The sequence below is a fragment of the Anomalospiza imberbis genome, chromosome 5 (assembly GCF_031753505.1).
Source record: "Anomalospiza imberbis isolate Cuckoo-Finch-1a 21T00152 chromosome 5, ASM3175350v1, whole genome shotgun sequence".
Taxonomy (NCBI): Eukaryota; Metazoa; Chordata; class Aves; order Passeriformes; family Viduidae; genus Anomalospiza; species Anomalospiza imberbis.
Window position 1 is genome coordinate 30,430,942 of NC_089685.1, and position 22,253 is coordinate 30,453,194.

A 22,253-nucleotide genomic window follows, 5' to 3' on the forward strand; every position below is an offset into this window, starting at 1 on the left:
ACTCATTGGAGCTGTTGCCTTGGAGACAGGCAATCTACTCCAGAGAGTAGATTTCATCCTGTTTAGGAGCTTGGTTGGCAGGGTACCTTGGAAGGCAGTCCTGAAGGGTAAAGGAGTCCAAGAAGGCTGGATATATTTCAAGAAGGAAATTGTCAAGGGGCTGGAGCAGGCCAGACTGAGTGAACAGAGAGCTTTGGATGGAGCTCAGGGAAAACAGAAGAGTTGGAAGAAGGGACAGGCCTCTCAGGAGGACTACAAGGATGTCATGAGGTTTTGCCATAAGCAAATTAGAAGAGCCAAAACCCAGCTAGAACTTAATCTGGCTATTGTGTAAAATAGCCAGTAAAAGTGTTTCAATCAATACCTTTGTGACAAAAGGAGGGCTTAGGAGACTCTTGATGCTTTATTGGATGGGAGGGGAAACACAGTAACAATGAGGAAAAAGCTAAAGTACTCAATGCGATTTTTGCCTCAGTCTTTAGTAGTAAGACCAGTTGTTCTCTGAGAACCCAGCCCCCTGAGGTGGGAGATGGGCAGGGAGCAGAATGAAGCCCTCATAATCCAAGGGGAAATCGTCAGTGACCTGCTACACCACTTAAACAGACACAAGTCCCTGGGACTGGATGGGGTCCAACCATAGATACGGAGCAGGCAGAAGTGCTCACTGAACTATCTTCCATCATTTATCAGCAGTCTTGGCCTAATGGGAAGGTCACAGTTGACTGGAGGTTAGCAAATGTGATGCCCAGTTACCAGTAGGGTTGAAAGGATCCAGGGAACTAGAGGCCTGTCAGCCTTGCCTTTGGGGTGGGAAAGGTCATGGAGCAGATCATCTTGAGTGCCATAATGTGGCACATACAGGGGATCAGGCCCAGCCAGCATGGTTTATGAAAGGCAGGTCCCTCTTGACCAACCTAATCTCCTTCTGTGACAAGGTGACCTAGTGGATGCAGTCTATCTGGTCTTTGGTAAATCCTTTGACACTGTCTCACAACATTCTCCTGGAGAAACTGGCTGCTCTTGGCTTGGATACGTGCATTGTTCAGTGGGTTAAAAACTAGCTGGGTGGCTGGACTCAGAGAGTGGTGTGAATGGTGCTACATCCAGTTGGCTGTGGGTCATTTGTGATGTTCCCCAAGGTTCAGTATTGGGGCCAGTCCTGTGTAATATCTTTATTGATGATCTGGATGAGGGGATCAAGTGCACCCTCAGCAAGTTTGCAGATGACACCAAGCTGGGTGGGAGTGTTGATTTACTGGAGGGTAGAAAGGCTTTGCAGAGGGATCTGGTCAGGCTGGATTGATGTGTCGAGGTCAACGGTATGAGGTTCATCAGGGCGAAGAGATAGGTCCTGCTCTTGGGTCACAACAACCCTGCAGCACTATAGGCTGGGGGGAGAGTGTCTGGAAAGGTGTACCTGGGGGTGTTGGTTGACAGTTGTCTGAACATGAGCCAGTGTGTGTCCAGGTGGCCCAGAAGGTCAGTGGCATCCTGGCGTGCATCAGAAATAGTGAGGCCAGCAGGACCAGGGCAATGATCATCCCCTTATACTCAGCACTGGTGAGGCCACACCTTGAATCCTGTGCTCAGTTTTGAGCCCCTCACTTCAAGTGCTGGAGCATTTTCAGAAAAGGGAAATAGGGCCGATGAAGCATCTGGAGAACAAATCATGTAAAAAGCAGTTGAAGAAATTTGGATTTTTTATTATGAAGAAAAGGGCGCCTGGGGGAAACTTTATCTCTCTCTATGACTACCTGAAAGCAGATTGTGGTCAGGTGGGGCTTGGTCTCTTTTCCCAAACAATAAATGACAGGGCAAGAGGAAATAACCTCAAGTTGTGCCAGGAGAGGTTTGGATTGGATATTAGGAGATACTTCTTCATGGAAAGGGTTGTCATGTATTGGAACAATGGTTGAGTCACCATCCCTGAAAGTATTTAGATGACACGTAGGTGTAGGTTTAATGGTGGACTTGGCATCGTTAGGTTAACAGACTCATTGGTCTTTCCAATCTAAATGATTCTTTGATTCTATGTAATAATTTCTATGAAATAAAATTGCATATCCAGAAAAAGTCAGTTTAAACAACAGATACTTTTCAGTTATACAAAGTCAAATGATAATGGCGAATATATGCACAGCAAGTCACCTGAAAGTAGTCAGGACAGTCTAATGGGCTTCTTCTCATTCCCTGAGAAAACGAGGGACAATAATTACATGGAATTTTGCACACACTGTTTATCAATTTGAGCAATCACTTCATTGCTTCAGGTGCAATTTTAAACTGCATCCTTTTTTCTCATTGAAACAGAAGTTAAAAAAACCAAGTAAAAATTCCATACAAACATGAAAAGTTTATGAATCAATTAAGCAGCAGAGGGAGCTGAAGGACTGTAGAACAGCATGCTGCTGTGGAAAATCAGCTGCAGACCATACACAGCTGTTCTTCAGTGAGCGGTTCACTCTTGGTTAAAATTTCTGTTTTAATCAAACTTGCATAACTTTAATGTTAAAAAAAGTTCAAAATTAAACTATACTTCAATTCCTTTTTTTGTTTTCAGAAGAATATTAGCTTCCTTTAGAAGAACACTTCAAAACATATATGGAATTACTTTTGCCATCTATGCTGTTTTGGAGTGTGATTGTGTTCACAGGGACACTTAGATAAATGCTGGGATGCATGTGGCAGACCAAAATGTTAATCTGTAAAGTCCCATCATTGGTAATCACAATTATACAAATGATATTAGCTTAATTCCTTATTCTTCATGCCTGAATTTTCAGAATATTACAATTTTTTCTCTTAAATCTGAAAGATTTTCAAGTTTTGACCAAAAGAAAAGAGCATCATTGTCCAAATAGTAAAGATACATAATTTTACATAGAAGAGTAGTTTAATAAAGGGCCTTCAGTTATTTTATTTCTGCTAGAGAAGAAGTGCTAGCTGTGACATACCTCACTGAGTAGCTGCTTGGTAGAATTCTTTTAAAGTTTGGAGCACCTAGCTCTCAATTGTATGGATGTATATCAGTTACCACAGAAGCCTTCATATATTGATTGTAGTTTTTAAAAACTGTTTTAGAGACTGTAGCAATTATAAGTGAAAACAACGAAAATCATCAGTAAACAGTAAAATCCAACTCTGAAATACGGAAAAGTTCATAAATTCTCAGGGCATGGTCAGGGAGTCTTACTGTGTGTTAGACTTGAAGAATTCAGCACCAAGAGGTAATTATCCTATGGAAATCCACCCAAATTACCTACTAAACATTCATCCTTTAGCCTGCCTGTATGCCTGATTAAAAAGAAAACTAGAAAACAAAGTTTTACTGGGATTTTTTTGTTTTGTTTGTTTGGGTGGGTTTTTTTTTTTTTTTTTGTTTGATTTTGGTTTTGGGGGGTTTGGGGTTTTTTTGTTTGTTTTTTGAGAGGTTTTTTGATATTGTTGTAGTTGTAGCTCTTTAATGGGTCATGGGAAAATAATTCAGAGGTTAGGAGAGAATTAAACCACTACTTTCACTTTTCTCAAGAAAAAGATGAAAGGAGGAAAAAGAAGAAGATGAAAGTAGGGAAAAGGAGAAGGGCATACACTAAGCACTCTGTGCTGTTGAGAAGGAATCAATATATGAAGAGAGATCTTGGTTTGAGCCCCAGTTCTAAGCAAGAAGTTCTGAAGTACTTGCTGGTTTTACACCCATGTTCTCCACTCACAGAGATCTGCTGGGGAAACAGCTGTAAACGAGGCAGGCTGTGTAGCAGCTGGGCACCATGCTGGCTGCAGGGCCAATGGGAAGCCTCTGGTATCCAGGCACTTTGGTCACTTCCCCTCACTCCTTCCAAGTGCAAAGTGGAGCCCTTAGGGGCGCCTTTCCCATTCCCGGAGTGTTTCACGGTTGAATGATTTTCTTTCATCTCCATTTTTTGTCCTGCTGTTTTCTCCTTGTTTGAGGGAATTACTTCTCCATGAACACATTACACCTGTTCCTCTTTCCTACTCAAATTCTTCCTATGCATATGTATCATGAAGAAGTGTTTAAAGATTGCTTAAAGAATTACCAGCAAAGGCATCAGTAAGAACAGGTTTAGTATAAAAGTGACAGCATGACAAAATTTGTTGACGAGGTTTAATCTACTCCTTACTAGATGGTTAAGGCACACCGAGGAAAAGCAACAAAAAAAAATGCAGAGGCAATCAATCCAAACCCTAAGGGTCCAATAGCACTTAGCAGCATTTAAATTAGATGGTACTTAAACTTAACAACATTTCACCTAATTTACTTCATAATTTAAACAATTTGGCAAAGAATTCATATAGGATTTACTATATCACAACAGTAATTTACTTACAGGCCTAGCTTCCTTACAAATCTAAAGTACTTAAGAATCAAAGAGAGCAGCATTTCTCCCACATTTAATATGCATACTTGCATGCACATAGGTATAAAGAGTCTGTACAAGATAACTATGAAAAATTACCCTTGAAGTTAGTGGAATACTCACTTAAGATACCTTCTCATCCTGTCAATAGGTAAAGGGGTTGAGCCTTGGGGAGTAAGGGTATCAGATCTACTGTCATTTGGCAATCCTTCAAGTACAGCAAACCTGAGAGTTCGCTGGCTCTGAGAGGTGTTCTGCTCAGAGGGAGGTTGCTGGTCATAGCCTGCTGTGGTCCAGGACAGCTCAAAGGGTTTCATTTTAAACCACTCTTTATAGGGCTGCAAGACAGTCAGCTTCAGTCATAGCAATGTTTCATCTTGGCCACACTTCAGATCGGAAACTTTCTTTGAAAGTATGAGAACAAAAATATCATTCCACTTGAGTTGTTATTCAGGCAAAAGAAGCTTCCAAGGTTGTTAAAAAATGAGGGAGGGGAGCTCATTAGGCAGCACAAGTTCCTGGGAGCAGATGGTATTTCCGATGGGCTCAACAGTTGCTCAGCTCAGGTGCTGTTGGTCAGGGCCAAGGCTTGACAAGCATTTCTCAGAATATATTGAGGCCTGTGGAGATGGAAGGATGCACCATCACACTTTGCATGTGCAAGTAAAGGATGGACTTTCTTCTTTTCCTTTCATTACTAGCTACCTCCTCCTTGTTCTGCTGTGCATCTCCGACATACACAAGGGAGAGGATAAATGAAATTTTATTTGGGGAATGAATGTGCTGTTACATGTGTGAGAACAAGGGGTATTTCTTCCAAGAGTCCTCTTTTAATTTCTACCTTCTAATGCCACAGCACTAGATTTTACTCTGATAGCTTCAATGTGGTCTGGTGGGAGCCAGCTGGGAGTTGAATCCCCTTCCCCAGGTATTGTTTTACAGAGCTTCCTTTTCACCTCTGGTCATATGCCCATGAATAAACCTGGATACCTGTAGGGATCATGACTATTTTTATCCCACTCCTCCTGTGCCTCAGCTCCTGCTACTGACCTCCTCTGCTCCTCAGCTGCCCTCACAATTCCTACATCCATGCCGAACTGTTGTTGGTGCCAGCTGGTGTCTTACCATATTTTAGTCTCTTGACTTGACACTTTACTGGAAGGCGCTTGGGAAACCATTGGGGAATATGTTTCTTTACCATAGGAACCATGGCAGGGGATGGGGATTACCTGTCAGACCTCATGCTGGTACTGAATTGAATTTCTGTCAGGGCTGAATATTCATTCATGGGAACTAGAGCATTCCTTGGTATCACAGAATATATATTGCCCTCAGGTTTCACGCCTTCTGCCTTAGACCTTCTGGTACGAGGAGTAGGAGAATAATTACCTGTAGGACTGGGAATACAAGAAAAGAAGGTCACGGGTACATATTTCCATCTTGATGCATTTTCTGACTGCTGAGTAAAAGCAGACTTAAAAGGACAACTTTAATATAACAATCATTTCCTGCTTTTTGTATTCCTACAGTAGAGCGAATTTTTCTGCCAGACACTAACTGAAGTGGACTGGATATTATGTCAACTCTTTCTGGTTCCTGCATATTTCTACTTACTTCATGCAAAAAAAAGATACCAAGGGTGTCCTCTTCCTTCTCTTTACAATACCCATATTCTGACATAATATTCCCCCAGAGGTGACAAGTCTAGGTTTAAACCTTTAAGACTTCTGCTCAGAAGTAAAGAGATGCTCTGTGTTTCAGACACATGGGCTCAGGAAGTCTTCCTGAGTTCAGTCAATGAACCTTGTATAGCTGAGTCTTTGATGCAGTTAGGCTTTTAGAAATCTTACTGTTCACAGGCCTTTTCAAATGTCTATCTCATAGAAAATGCACTTTTCTGAAGATATTTTCTAGAAATCTGCTAACCCCATTCAGTGAAGGCAGAGCATGTAACTTCTACACTGCATATATCACCATGAAGTAAGGCATCTACTGTATGTGCAGTACTACAGTCTTAGTATGGAGGAAAAAAAAAGTAAATTTTAACACTTTAGATTTCATCTTAGAAAGTATTATGTTTAGGAAATATTAATATTAGTTTAATTACTTTTTGTCTTGGCACATTGGCCTTTGTAGACCTTTTTTGAGACACATAACTGTCACCATTCATGACATGCTTAATGTAAGCAATCTAACTCCAATCCAAATGCTGACATGAAAGGCAACAGATCTGGTCCCAGAGGCTGGGTGTCTGAGAATAGATGTCCCCTTGTTGTCTGAGGGTGACTGAAGAACTTGTGAATGAACTTTAGGAAAACACTAGGATAATAGATTTTCCTATTCAAAATCACCCTTCCCTGTGATGACCCTCTTTCTTGCTTCTTCAAGACTCTTGGACATGATCCTTATCTCCTGAGAGTCTCATCAAACTACTGTCCACTCTCTCCATTCCCTTCAGCAGCAGTGGCTGTGGCAGCTACCCATCTTCAGGCATATTTGCTTCCACCTGAGAAATTCTTGAAGTAGTGTTTAAAGTAAACCTCCCTCTTGGGCAGTCTTTGTTTCAACACTGGAGATGTCTATGGAAACCAGCATCTCTATAGTTATGTTAACAGCTGTGTAGAAGTCTTTTAGAGATCTAGGTTTTGTCTAAATTTAATTTCTTCTGATATGTTTAAGTGGGGTTTTTGGTGCTGTTTTTTCTTTGTTTGTTTGTTCTGTTTTAGGGGTTTTTTTTGGGTTTGTGGGTTTGTGTTGGGTTGTTTTTTTGTTTGTTTTTTTTTGTTTTTTTTTTTTTTTGTTAACAGAACCCTTGTCCTCTTCAGCTGTAGCCTCATAAAGAAAACTCTAAAGGAATGGGTGAGAGAAGGGACTAAATTACTTTTTTCTGGCTTTGTAAACTGTGCCAGTGAAAAAGCCCAAACCTTTTCACTGCCTCTATTTCTCTTCTTCAGGAATCCTACTTTCAAGATGTGAATGTCAGACTCTCGGGACACAGACTCTTTTACACAGCTCTGGAAGTTCTGATCAGTAAAGCACTTAAGAACTTACTTACATTTAATCCTGTCATTTTTACAGACTTACCATTTGTTACCTTGTGAACTACAGTACTCAGCACCTTGGAGAACAGTGTTCCAAGTGCATTAAGTACACTTGAACTTGCTCAGTGAGCTATTGCATGTATGGTCCTCTCAAAACACAAAAGGAAGGTCATTAAATTGATGTGACACACTTCCTAAGTAGTATGTTAACTTCAGGGGTGTCTTTGCATTTCCATTTAAAGTGTTATTGTCTGCCTGCTGAGACTCTTCCTGCTTTATAGCAGTCATATCTTGTTTTAAAGTGAACTTTACAGTGTATTGTTAAAAACCTTTCACAACAGAGGCTGCTGGTATTCAATGGTGAATGGTAAGATTCATGTGTGTAATTAGTCAAGTTTTGAAGCCTTTGTGTATTCTTTGGCATGAAAACTACTCTACAAATGTAAGATCATTATGACTGTGACTTGTCTCCTTGGAGAGAGAAAAACATGACTAGTCTAAAAAATCCTAGCAACATCCTATTAAGGCGCTAGGTTTTAGCCATTCAAGTCACAAATTTCTCAGCAGAAGTGGAAATAATAGGATACTGATGGCAAATTGGTTTTTTCCACATCAAGACTATAAATAAGTTGCCTAAGCCAACTTTTCTAATCCAATTTCTCTATAAAAGTTTGCAGCTAAGTTCGATAGAAGAATGATGCAGAGTGACTATTGTTCCTTATAGCTGTTCTTTGATTAATACTTAGATCCCATAACTTATAATAACAAACATTTAACCCAGATTCAGAGCTACAAAGAAGGCAGATATGTAACTTTAAACTGTAAAATCTATATCAACGGTAGAAGGGCGATCACTAGTAGGGCAAGAGCCATGCTTACAGTAAGGCAATGTATTTGCAGAAATGCTTTTGTCTTCTAATGAAAGTTTTTCTTCTGTTATATTCATACTCTTCCTTGTATCCTCCTTTCTTGTTTTCTTTCTCCCCATAAATTTAATATTTACAATGCTGTATTTGTGAAGGTAGAATTTTACGAAACGAGACATTTTAGATGAGGCAGTTGTGTAAAATTAGGTGAACTACTCAGAGAACTGAAGCAATAAAAGGTGCTTTAGGTGACTAGACACACTGTACCCCAGAAGTCAAACTTCATTTGCGCAAAGCATTTATTGAAGAATTTCAAACAGAAAACTGCTTTCTGCTTAGCAAGATACATATTTTATCACTTGCAAGTATAGAACATTTAGGTGCAAGTATTGGTGGGGTCCTGCATTCTCTGATCTTGCAATGAAATACTCAGAGTGACGCCCCTCTTACTGCCATAGACCAAGGACAGGGAGGGACTTCAGGAGGTACTCACCACATTTGTTGTCAGTGTTGTCCTTTCCCTGTAATTTCACGTTCCTTCCATAAAGGGAAGAATGGGTCACAGAGATTTGATTCTTCACCTGAATATTTTCCTATTTTTAACTGTTTTGTGAGATTGACATAAATAAGTTAGCTGAGGATTTAGCCTACAATATGATAAAGCATGTGTAGCTACTGTCAGAATTCCCTCCTGAAAGCACATTACAGATTTGTTGTTCTGTAGTAGAGTTTATAATAAACAGATAAACATTGCCTAGAAATCTATTTTCCTTCTCATTAAGACAATTGCATGTTTGCATAATTTTTCCTTATTCTTTACTAATCCTGCATCTGAATGGTTAAAAACACATAGCTTTTAAATTTCTCCCAACTCCTACACATTAGTAAGATCCAAGCAATAGCATGATGAAAAACAAATTGAGAACCAAAAGAACTTCATGTACTAATGAAAAATATACCTTATGTTTGTCTATTTTCTAAAATCAAAATTATACATCAGTGATATGTCTAATTGAATGTCACAATATTAGTAATTGTGCTGTCTATGAAAGAAATTTGTTCCAAAGTCAAAATGTCACCTTGCTGTCAAATAATCCCATAGATTACCATAAAGAGAGCTAGCGAAATTGTCTTGTGACTGAAAAGATATGTGATGTGAATCCCAGTCATTACCAAAGACATGACTTCCATTGCAATTATCTGCCTACCACAAGAGCTTCCTTCTTCCAGCTCTTGCTTACCTGCTGCCACACAAACTCATTAACATTTCCATTGATGCAATGCCATTTGTACAGTTAACCTTTGTGCAAAGTGGGGGCATTTCTTCATTATGATGGATTCTGTAATATCACAACAACTTGCATTGAGGATTATATTTTTCTTTTCTTCATTTATGGTTAAATTAGAAATTAGTTTAACACCTGGGTTTCATTACACTGAGCTGCCTTGTCATCTGTGGAAAATGCAATTTGGTTTACAGGTAGCTTCAGTGTTCTCCATCTAAGAAGGGATTACTGCTGTTTCTCAAAGTGACTTTTAAAGGCAGATAAATTCTTGCACATTTCATCCAGTTTTTGATGGAAAATAAAAAAGTATTTTTCAAAGTAAATTAAATAATTATTGTTTCATTTTTAGATATCAAACTTCAGAAATTACAAACCTTTTCCTGTATCTAGACTTTTAACAAAAAAGTTACAATCACTTCTCTAGATGATTTTAGGTTAAAGATTGACTTTATTTAAATACTTCAAATTCATAGTAACAATCTTAAGTTTTTGGCTTCTTTTTCATGGTCTGTAAGCATAGCTTCTTTTTGCATTTGTTGGACCTATGTAAACCATAAATGTTTTTTGCAACACCTATAGAACACTTTCCATAAATAATTACTTGATCTGTATAAATTTAGATTAGAATTTTAATTGCCCAACTGTTTTAAGATTGAAAGTAAATACTTTATTTAATTAACCAGTGCTGAGAAATATAAAGAGTGGTTTAGTGCTAGACAGAAGAAATGTATCACATTTCAGGTGTTGGGTGGATCTGTAGAGATTTTTGCATTTAGTTTAGGTGATATATCTTACATTTCATCTAGAAATTTAATGAAGATTATTGCTCATCTGGAATTTGAAGTATTTCTCACTTCTCACATGATGTGGTTTGTGAAGCTGATGGTGAACATGCTGCTAATTTTACATTTGTGAGTTCTCTGCCACACATGGAGGGCTCAGACTCTTTGACACCTCCTGTTCTTCCCACTGTCCCATTCCTAAAACATGCTTAATTCCATTTCCTGTCCTATTTCTGCCTCACATCAGTTTCTTTTTAATTATTTCCCAAGGTTGCCTGGATTATGTGTCTTTCCTTTACTGTGCAAATTTCTAGTCCCAGCTGATGCAGCAGCAGGGAGGCAGGTCTCTCACAGACTCATATTGGAGACAGAAGAGGACTCCAGGCAGCAACTGGGTGTGTTAGGTCAGGATGTGTTCTGCACACTGATCAGAAGAGCTCTGTAAAAATCCAGACTCTGAACATTTGCCAGACAATAATTCAGTAGGGGAGTTTGATACAATGCAGAGTGTTCTGGAGCATCCATCACCTCACAAAATGAAAATAAGTTCTGGGGGGTTCTCATGAGATATGGTGTAGTTACAAAACATACACTTTGTAGACCTGCAATACAGTATTGCCATTGTTTGTATCTGGCTACAGACGTTGAAATGAGTTTGCAAGGCCCAGAACAGAGGTGCATCATGCTTGCCCTCTCTGAACTGTTGTTGTTTTATGTGGGTTGGCTTTAACACTTTTAAATTTTTCTATTGACTAGATGGTTGCTACTAATTCATTCTACTTTCCTTTAACCTTATAAAGTATTAAATCATAGTTTTATTCAGTTAGCAATAATAAGCAGTTGTTCCGTGTAGAATGCTACATTTATGGCTACCATGAATATGTGGTTTACAGAAATACCGGCCTGCTAAGATAGCAAAAGCATCAAGAATTGGAAACACAGAATGCAGAACAGAGGAGGGCAGATGTGCCTGTCAGCACAGGCTGACACTGGGGCTGCTTATGACACAGGGCTGTAAACAACTCACCAGTGGTCAAGTAAAGGAAGCAACATCTGGAACTGCTTTTAGGGGTATCCCCATTTTTTAGGGATAACAAAGAGAACAGATAAAGTTGTACATTATACACGTAAAAGGCACTGTATATAGTTAATTTGGTTGTAATGTGGAGCTTCAAATCATTGGAGAAAAAAGAAAGGGTAAAAACATGTTAGCAAACATATAAAAATGTTCTCAGGTACATCACTTATTGAGAAAGAAGATACCACCAAAATGAACATCATATTCCTACTGGTGAAATGCTCCAGATACTGACACTAATCATATTACCCATCACTGCTACCAGGCTGAAGCCACTGGCTGCAGGATCTTCATGAGTGAGGAGAGGGTGTGTGTAACACTAGGAAAAGGGGTAGAAACCAAGCATATGACAAGATTACTATTATTTATTAATCTTGTTACTATTATTAGAACAGAGACTTTTCCCCATAAAAAAGTAATAATTAGATCTAAACCAGAAATTTTTTCTTGGATTATACGGTTGTAGTTTTGAGCGAATTCATTACTTTCATACCAGATATATTTTCCCTTTGCTTGTTGACAAAATCTGGAACATAGCAAGAGTAATTGCTGGAAATGGAAAAAGACCATAGGCAGAATCCAAGGAAGTAAAGAGATTTTGTCTCCTTATTTCTGTAGCTTGCTAAACTGTCAGAAGCCAGTCCACAGACCAGCTTCAAGTGGAAGGACAGGTTTTTTTCTGTGGGGTGGTCACTGAAACAGATTGCCTGAAGATGTCATGTCCCATCCTTGGAAGTATTGAATGACAGGTTGGATAAGACTTTGAGCAACCTAGTCTAATGCAAGGTGTCCCTGCTTATGCCAGAGGGCTGGAACTAGGTGTTCTCTAAGGTCTCTTCCAACCCAAACCGTTCCATGATTCTATGATTTGCTGTGGAACACTACATTGTCATTAACCTATACTCTATCAATCAACCATAACTTCACTGGGGCCACATATCTTCCTTCAAAATCATACTCCTGTCAACACCTGAAATCAAAGGAAATTGCCTGACTTTAGGTTTCTTAAAATCAGGCCTATTATATGATCTCAGATTATTCATACTCCTAGGAAAGAAGCATTTTGTCTTTTGTGTAACAGAGTAATGTCTCAAGTGTGTGGTGGCTCTCAGCTAGAAAATGACTACAGACTAAAACAACTGCAGGAAATTCTTCAATATGAGCCTTAGGATATCTTTGAAACACTGTAAAAGGGACACATTCACTTTAGCATTTTCAAATAAATGAGACAGAAACAGAAGAAGGAATGTTTTGTAAGCTATATTTATATGAAAACAAGAAATGTATCTTATTTCTTGTGTAATAAGATTCCTAATGTGGAAGCCTTTCAAGAACTTCCTGAGCTTTTGCAACTAGAGAGGGAATTAGATATTCAATGCCTGAAAATTTCACCTTTAGGGGTACAATAATATCATTTCCCAGTGAAAAGAAACAAAAAAGACTCATAGGTGAAAAGGAATCTTAATTGATTCTGATTATGCAAAAGAGTAAAGTAGATTAATCAAGAGAAAGACATAGAAACATTTTATTGCACAAAGAGTTTGAAACGTTTTATGATTATGGGTGCAAGGGTTAAACCAGATGGCATACATTTTAAATAGGCACTACAGCAACATGTCAAATATGCCCATATTTGCATATACTTTATGTTAAAAACATGCCAGCACTGTCTTATATATTCAAAGCCTAGCAAGTGGAAGTCAAAGAGGTCACCTGTGCAGCTGGTGCAGGTAAATGGAATTCCCATCAGGCCGATTTAGAAACTCTAAAGAAATGTGCTAAACACAATGCTCCATCTGTTTCTAAACTATAGAGACAAGCATGCAATTTGCATGCTTTAAAAAATAGATATTATCATTTTAGATTGTTTTTTATGTGTGCTCTAATACATTTCAATATATGTCACTTGTTTGGAGAACATACAAACATGCAAATAAATGCCTATACCATAAATACCATTGGTTCGGAGTTTGCCATCCCAGTTTTGCTACTGTAAAAAAAAAAAAAAACACAATCATCTTAATGCTTAACTTAACATAGCAAATGCTGAGAAGTATTTTATGGTCATACTGTGCCAGGTGGTTGCTACTAAGACCTGTCTAAGAGTGAACACTAAATAAAATGATAAAATCAATCTGAGAAGGAGGGATAATAAGGATGAATATTGTAAGACAAATACTTGTGAAAAACAATAGATCAGATTCCTCCCTTAGACAGACATTAAAGTCTTTAGCTGGATGCTATGCAGTAATTTTGCCACAGAACAGAATTGATAGCAATGATTCTACTATCTAATTTTTGTCTAAAGCAAAAGCCCTGGTAGCTTGACAGGACACAGGACTTTGTACTGTACAGTAATTACTGCAATGCAATTTTATAGTGTCCTGCCTGTAACTTTACAATGATCCTATCCAGGTTGCCTCAGAAGCAGATGAGGGAATACACACCTGCTAATGTTGCTGATTTTGGCAGTTGCTGACTGCTTTTATGTCTCACCTCCTAGTCTCCTAACAGCGTTAGCCCTTTTCTTGGGGATTTCTGAGGCCCTCAAACAGTAACAGGACAAATGACAGCTGTCTGTGTCCAGGTCATCTATATTTTGCATGCTTAATTAGTACAATTGACTGCCCTTGGGTAGACATTTGCTTTCTGAACATGTTGACCACTGTGTAGGTGTTCCAGAGATTGTCTGCTCACACATTGTGGATCTGCTAAAACTGTCCTTAACTAGATTTTTTAGACATACCCTGAATAGCTGCAAAGAGCACCCACACAGCTCTCAGGATGTCCCTGCTTATTCAAGCTTTAAGTTGTGTAAAAAATTGGAGAGAAAGTGGAAAAATACATGCCATAATGATATGATGCAATTTCATCCCTTTTTCTACTCCAGTCTTTTCCCTTGTTAATATGTTGAATAAGAGGGTATTGCAGTTAACACCAGATTTTATTGTGACATGCTTCTTTGAAAGATATTTGCGGGTCTACATAGACAAGAAAAGGGTTGCACCATCAAATGTGCAAGATGCACACACCAAACTTTGAACCCTGAGTTTTCAGGAGTGGCTCAGCTAGGAGCCTGGGGGTGTTAAGGATGCTGGTAGAGGAACAGGATCTGAGAGAACTCTGACGTAAAGCTGTTAACCTCTGTTCTGTGGTAGTGGATACCTGTAAAATATTGAGTGGGAAGCACCATCCAATCTGGTTCACTAAGGAAATATGGCTTACCATGCTGCTAATGTGACTGTCCATGGATCCATCCTATCCATTTCCCATGCTCCCCAAATGTGCAGGGGGAGAGAACTGAGAATACCAGAAGTGGCTAAGTTTGGATGGGTGACAGGTATTGCACTGAAGGTCTGAAGGTGCTGTAGTGGTGGTGATGGAAGAAGATGAAGAGGCTGAGAATTGTGATGAAGGGAGAGGAGAGGTTCACAGAATATGTGGAGAGATATGTTTTTGTACTTCTGAATGACACAAAAAAATCCTAGGAATTAAGTCTTCATCCACTGTCTGCTTTACATTAATTACCTTACTTACAGACCTTTAAGCTTCATTGTTTATGCATGCACCGTTTTAATAAATAAAAGCTGAATAAACTGGCAAGGACTTAGTCCCTGTCAGTAGTATCTTCTGATTATATTTTGTTGATTTATTAACTGGATGAGTAAATTTCCTGTCCCCAATGGTTATATACCAATTTTTATTTCTTCAAGGCATCAAGAAAGTTATAAATAAAAAAAATACTCTTAGGGCCAAATGTGTATTTGTTCAGACATATTGAATCTCTTCTTTCAAGAATATCTTTTAAAGATTATCTGAAAGATTTGCCAGTAATTTACTCTTGAGATAACTAGCATAAATGATGAATAATTTTAATAATGTACTATTATCTGCCTTGTACAGGCGTTTAGACACATTAAGGCAGAGTATGAATAATTTAGTTTGAGCTGTGTTACTTGATCCCAAACCCTGTACCTCAACACACATAAAAACACAGTTTGTATTAGTTTTATTCTGCTTCTGACACTATTTACATCTGTTTTTATACTCTTAATAAAAGTGCATTATAAGTGTTCATTGAATTTACTGGATAAATTCAGAACTGTTTCTGAGATCTTCCTTACCTTAGGGTGCCTGGCCATTCCTTCATTATAATTGTTTCTTCTTCTTGATTTTTTTTTTGTTTTGTTGTTTTTTTTTTTTTCTTAAAGCAAAATTATGTAGTAAAAAATCAATAAAAGCTCTTTTCTTATATACCACTATATATTTCATCCTCTAAAAGTTGGTTCTTGGGAGGCAGAATGCTTTAGTGGTGAAGGGGTAAGGATGTGAGCTTGGGCTGCACTGCTTGCATGGCCCTGCCTTGTAGATGGGTTGTAGATGAAAGTGTAGATGAAAAAGGCCATGAAAGTGTTCATTATTAGTAAAAGAAAGTCATACCTCTAAAAGTGGGTCTTCTTTCCCAAACCTGAAGATTAATTAATGAAATTAGTAAACATAATTTTTACCTTTGTCAATGATTTCTTGGAGAGTGGCTTTGGCAATGTTACTTTATTGAAAAAAAATTTAATGAACTAAGGTTTTATATAATTGGTGTAATATGGCAAAATATTCCTAATATTCAGTTAAAGAACATGTAGACTCCAGTTTGTATAAATAGGATATGAAGAAAGGGTACTACTCGTAATAGCTCTGTAGATCAAACGTATCTTAGAAAAGTAAAAGACGAAGAGATGACCTTATCCAAGTTAGGAATAAAAATTCTCAAGGACATGGGCAAAATCCAATTATTAAATTCAAATAATAATAACAGTGTACCAATTTCATATTAGGAAATAATCACAGCTCTCATATATTAGAATAATACATAAGATAGCAAAAAAAAGTAATTTAAGACACATATCCAAGAGCCACACTTACTGATTTTTATATCCTCTATAAATCCATATCTTATTCTGAGGATAATAAATGCCTTTAATGTCTTTCACCCTCACTGTGCAAAACTCTTCCGAAACAGCATTTGCAAATTGTGTTTCTACTACTACCATCAAATATTTTTCTTTTTTACAAAAAGAAAACTCTTTCTTGGGGGAGAGTGGGAATATAATTAATACTGAAATTAAACATCTTGCTACTGGTACTGTCTTGTGTGTATCTTTGGTCCAGAATAAAATATTGGCACTCCTCTGGTATCAAACAGATATTTATATGCCAGGCTTTATTTCAGGCTGTCAAATAAGTAGCACAATGTCACCAGTTTTTAAAATGTCCTGTATTATATCATATGTATGTATGTATTTTATATTCAGGCATATGTGCATGCACATATACATCCTACCATGCACAGATACATAAATAATACATGTCCACATAAGGTCTTTAAAACATTGAATTGGGAGTTGGGTTGAAGTTATAACTTGTAATACTAATGATGCAAAATTTTGAGCAAGTGCGTTGGAATTTTCAAATCTTGGGTTGAAACAGAAGCTTTTGATGATAGTTTTAATAGCATGGAAAAAAGGATACTATTTCTGTGTCTGCTACATAGGAATCTGGGCTGAGTAAACTGTTAATATAAGCATCTGACTAAATACTCAGTGAAGCTGACACCACCTCCTTGAAATCTGAAGGTATGCAGGCAATATACCTAGAGCATTTGCCTTGGCTCCATTCCAGTTGTTGTCATATACTATATCTAACTTCTTAATTTTAATTTTGCTTTTAGAGGGGAGTAATACAGCGAAATCAGCCAAATGCTCCTCAAAACTCTGCTTCTCCTCTTGGGTTTGACCTGCTTCTTCATGGAGAGAAAAAAGAAATCCTCAACCATCAATACCTATCATCCACAATAGTAAAATGGATTGTTACTTGCAAAATATTTCCATATTTTTATTCCATTTATTCCTTTATTATTAGAGTAGTTAACATTGTTGACTTAATTCTTAGTCACCTGATTTATTTACACTGGAATAGATAACTGAATAGTTGTGTTAGGGGGTTTTTGGTGGGGGGTTTCCTTTTTGCTATTTTTGTCTTGTTTGGTTTTTTTTTTTTTTTTTTTTTTTTTTTTTTTGTGTGTGTGTGTGTGTGTGTGTGTGTGTTGAGGGTTTTTTTGGAAAAAAAGGAGTCCTTATGCTACATAATAGTGTGATCTGCCATTGACACAAGAAAGCAAACAAAGTTTACATTCCAGGTAGTGGTGACTTTTCTTTTGCTTTTTTATCTTAAAACCTCCATTATATGCAGAGGTGACACATAACTTACACACCTAATTTATAATCCTTTAATCCTCAAATATTTTTATCATTCTAGGAAATTGAATGTTAGATCAATGTCTAGTCTATATTTGCTCAAATATTGTTTAGTTGACCTTTATTTCACACTTTACTTATCTGAATATTATGCTTGATGTATGTTCTTGACAAGGAGTAGCAACAGATACACTTATAATGGCCAGATATCCCAGACATCTTGTCATTTTCTACATAAAATGTAAAAAAAAAAGCATTGAGTCAGAACTACTCTTCTGTCTTCAGTGTGATATTTCAAGGTCAAAAAATATGTGTTAATGGAGCAATTTAGCATGTAATAAATAATGCATTTGCCGTTGCATGGGTTATATTTCTACAACTATCTAGGTTTCTGTTTTCTGCATTTTCAATCCCACCTTTCTATGAATAGCAATATTCAAGTCTTTAAAGTAAAGATGAGTGTAGAACTATATTTTCATTTCAAAACTACCAATCATGTAAAATATAATGTTCTCTCTCTTCTCATACTGTTTTTTCATTTTTTGCTACAACATCTGAACACAGAATACATCAAGGCAGCTTTTCACACATTGAAAAAACCCATACATATTGACAATATTTGTAGATGTACAAATTTTGTGAGGCAGCTTTCAGGCTGGGTGGCCCATAGCATAATGGGAAAGGACTACACCAAGCACTAGTATCCCAGCTGAAAGAACTGTGCCTTCACTGTGTTGAACTTCAGGAGGTTCCTGTCAGCCCACTCTTCCAGCCTGCTGAGGTCCCTCTGGATGTCAGGATGATCTGGCACCTCAGCTTCTCCTCCTAGTTTAATGTTATCTGCAAATTTGCTGAGGGTACACTCTGCCCCACCATGTTAAATGGAAGTGCACCCAGTATAGATCCCTGGAATATATGACTACAGACTGCCCTCCAACTAGATTTTGTTCTGCTGATTACCACTCTCTGGACGAAGCCATTCAGCCAGTCTTCAGTCCATCTCACTATCTGCTCATGCAGAATGTATATCCATAGTTTCCCTGGGGACCATAAAGTACCTGGAAATGGTTTCCAGGATTAGATGCTTCATCAAGCCTTAGAATTATGTCCTAATAACAAAACCTACTGGATCCAAACCAAAAAAACATTCATTCTGCCTCTTGAAACTAAACTTTTGAATAGACACAAGTCAAAAAAATCACAGGCCTTGAAATATGTGAAAGAGGGCATATTTCTATGTCAGTAATCTACAAATTCACTACAGGTGAAGCAGAACTGCAGTTCTGTTCCCTCTGTCTGGAACTGGGTTTAATTTTTTTCTATGATCTATTGTAAAAATCAATTCTTTTAGGTGCTGAATTGCTCCATAGAAGTGATTAGCTCTAGATATTCATCATAAGAAACAAGTGGGATGCTTATTTCCTGAGCTAGTTCCTGTAAGTTATATACCTGAGATAAGTGGGATGACTCTGGGTACAGGAATTTTGTTTGCAGTTTTGAAGCTTCAGCCAACTGCTTCTGATGTTACATCTTTCCCTGTTTTGAGCAAGTAATTATTAGCAACATATTTAAAGTCCTTTTTGATATATCACATCAGCTATTTGTTGTTCTTCGTTCAGTTTTAGGAACCTAGCCTGTTCCTACTGACTTCAGAAAATGTGGGAACAAGCCTTCCAGACCCCAGCACTGCTGACCTGAGTCGAGGTAACAGCAGTGGAAGGGTGTGGCACACTTTCCACAGCAGATGCACAGGAGATGGGCAGAGTACAATGTTCTCTTGCAAGCCCAGATGTCTTGGGAATTCTGAGACTTTAACAGATTTTATACCACACTTACCAGCACTGGGCAGGACCAAATAATCCCTGCTTCTTCTCAGTTATCTTTCACTTTCTGTGTTTAGTGGCTCTTATCTCAGGACAAGTCTGTCTTTTCTATCAATCTGTGGAGTACATCATAATTCCTAGAGGGTCTCTCAGTCAATATAAGGATGCACACCCTTCTTTTTCCTTTTAACAAATACAGTGTGAGTAGTTTATAATGTTTGGGCATTTTTATTTCCTGACACAGCTTGCAAATTTATACCTGGTTGTCACTCTGTCACGTTCCAGAATAATACTGAAGCTTATCTATGTAAGGAAATATCCGGTCCAAAATTCGAACTGCAAAATGAAAAGTTACTCTTAACCATGCTTAAACATTACTGCTTGTCTTGCCTGAGATTTGTTGCATTTACTGTTGCAAAGACTTTTCAAAAACACATTAGTTAAATGGAGCTGAAAATCATTCATGTATATTTTATGGAATAAATTACAGATATATCTCCAGTTTTAAGTTTTAAAACATGGCTTTGCTTGGACTATTAAAATAGTCTGCCCCGTTCAAAATAAGCTATGTAATGAAACTGATGTGCAGTAATAACTTTACAATTCTTATTAACATAAAGTATTTTAGCACAAAATGCATTTTGAAAATTTTTATGCATAAATTCTAGCACTTCTGTTCAATTCTTCTCAGCAAATACTGAAATAAAGTTATATACAGTTACCTAAAACTGTGAGAAAAATGAGAGAATTTTATTTTTTTTTAACAACCATGGAGACTTTTGCCATATTTGCAAAAATTAAATAGGATAGGATAAGCTAAACACAGCAGGACTGCCTGCAGCAGAAAGAAGCAAGACAAAGTCATACAATGAAAAATACCTTGTTCAAAGTCTATGTAACAGATTTTTCAAATTTATGTTACAGAGAGAAGGGAGATTTTGGATTGCTTAATGTCTTAAACTGCCAGCTTATGTGATGCAGAAAACAGGCTGCTGACACAGAAGAGGAGCTTTTGAACATAAGGAAGAACTTGTATAAGTTCTGTTCTTTAACTTGCAAAATCACAAGGGGATTTGTGTGCCTTATCATCATCATCATTTGTAAGGCTCCAAAAAACTTCCTTAATGAGACTTTTAAAAGGGCTTATAGTTGTTCATGTACTCTGAATCAGATGTACAGGAGAAACACCGACAAGACGTTCTCAAGTGGTCAAAACAACAAAAAAACTTTACTAGCAATTTTAGAAAATCAAAGTACTTTGGCAAAAGGTTTAGAACAGCATTCACTCAACAATAAAACATTTCCCAAAACATTAGCTTAGTCCATTCAACTTAGCAAACCCTAAGCCTGGTCGATTTTAAGTTACTCAAAAATTCCAAGGGAATTAAAAGAAGAGAAACAGAAAAGGCATACAAAAGAATAAACATAACAATCATTCCTGGTTCCAGCAGCAACCAGCTGATAGAACTTCCAAGAGGAAGATCAAGTCATGTGCTTGCTTTGGGTCTTGCAGTAATTAATCTTTGTCCATCCTGGGCCCTTCCCCCAGGTGGGACTTCTGGTCATTTGGCCACTCAGGAGCTGGGCTGGGGCTCCACAGAAGGGTGTGGAGCATTGCCTCCAGTGTGCCAGGGGCTGGTGGCCACTGCAGGGCTGGGGCAGAGGTGCGGGGGGTCGGGTGTGCAGGGCAGGGCATCACCTCACCAGGGCGAGGCCTGACCTGCTCCTTCCCCCACACATGCACATAAAATATTTCAAGCCAGCAATCTTGTTATTAAATACGTATCATAAAACATGGTTTTTTTGTATACAAAGAATTTAAATTCTTTGAGTACTGAAAACATCACAGAGTAAGTTGACTTGTTCTGCTTCAGATCTAGAATAGTTGGTTCCTTTGGGTTATTTAAAATGAATACTATTGGCTGACATAAAATTCCTCCTCTCCATGCAACAGGTTTCTCTTGTGCAGGAGAAATAGCTTCTCTGAATGTTGTCTTTGAATGGGTTGAGGGAAAAATTTGTTATCTGTACATTGTGAAGGAACACTTTAGGGGCTGCCAACTCTAAACAGAAGTTCAGTCCTGGGTTTTTAAGATTTCCCTAAAAATAAGTGTTCTTCATGTAAATAATAATATTTAAAAAAAATTGGGTTTTTGGATTTTGGGTTTTTTAAAATTTAATTGGGGGAAACTGAAGCTGAGGTCCAATAAGAAGATTAAAAGCAATAAACATTGATAGAATAGGTGTAAGCAATAAATCTAAGGGAGATCTAGCTGACAAAGGTTCTCTGACACACCCTTCAAGGCCTGAATGGAATGCAACAAATTTTGGGTTTGTTAATATCTGCTGAAGCCTGTCAACTCAAAGTTGCCTTCTCTGAACCACTGGTTACGGTGCCTTGCTGTGCTGAATCCCTCATGTTGCTGCATTGAAGATGTAGCCTTTTACATCTACTCATACTGTGTCCATAGAGCACCTGGTCTGTGAATGAGCTGGTCTAGACACTAATTTCCATTTCACTTTAATCTTGCATTGACTAGACTTCACAGTTTAAATATTGAAATATCTGCAGAGCAAATTGTCTGCTAAAACAGGAGTTGAGCAGAGTTTGGAAAATAAGATTTTTTTAAGTCGTAAGAAGTTAAACCATGTCTTTGGATTCTTTCCCAGCCTTGCTGGTTAATATAGCATGGAATTTTATAGTCTGAATTAAAAATAATTGCTAGAATCCTGGAAATCATATGACTTCA

At 37.8% G+C, this 22,253-nt stretch overlaps 1 long non-coding RNA gene across 1 annotated transcript; it reads left to right on the forward strand.

Annotated features, from left to right (window-relative positions):
• Positions 1-53: 53 nt before the first annotated feature.
• LOC137473938 (uncharacterized) lies at positions 54-21,911 on the forward strand. The gene is made up of 3 exons (XR_010999072.1): positions 54-968; positions 19,300-19,384; positions 20,428-21,911. It is a non-coding gene; the product is annotated as an uncharacterized lncRNA (long non-coding RNA).
• The last annotated feature ends 342 nt before the right edge of the window (positions 21,912-22,253 follow it).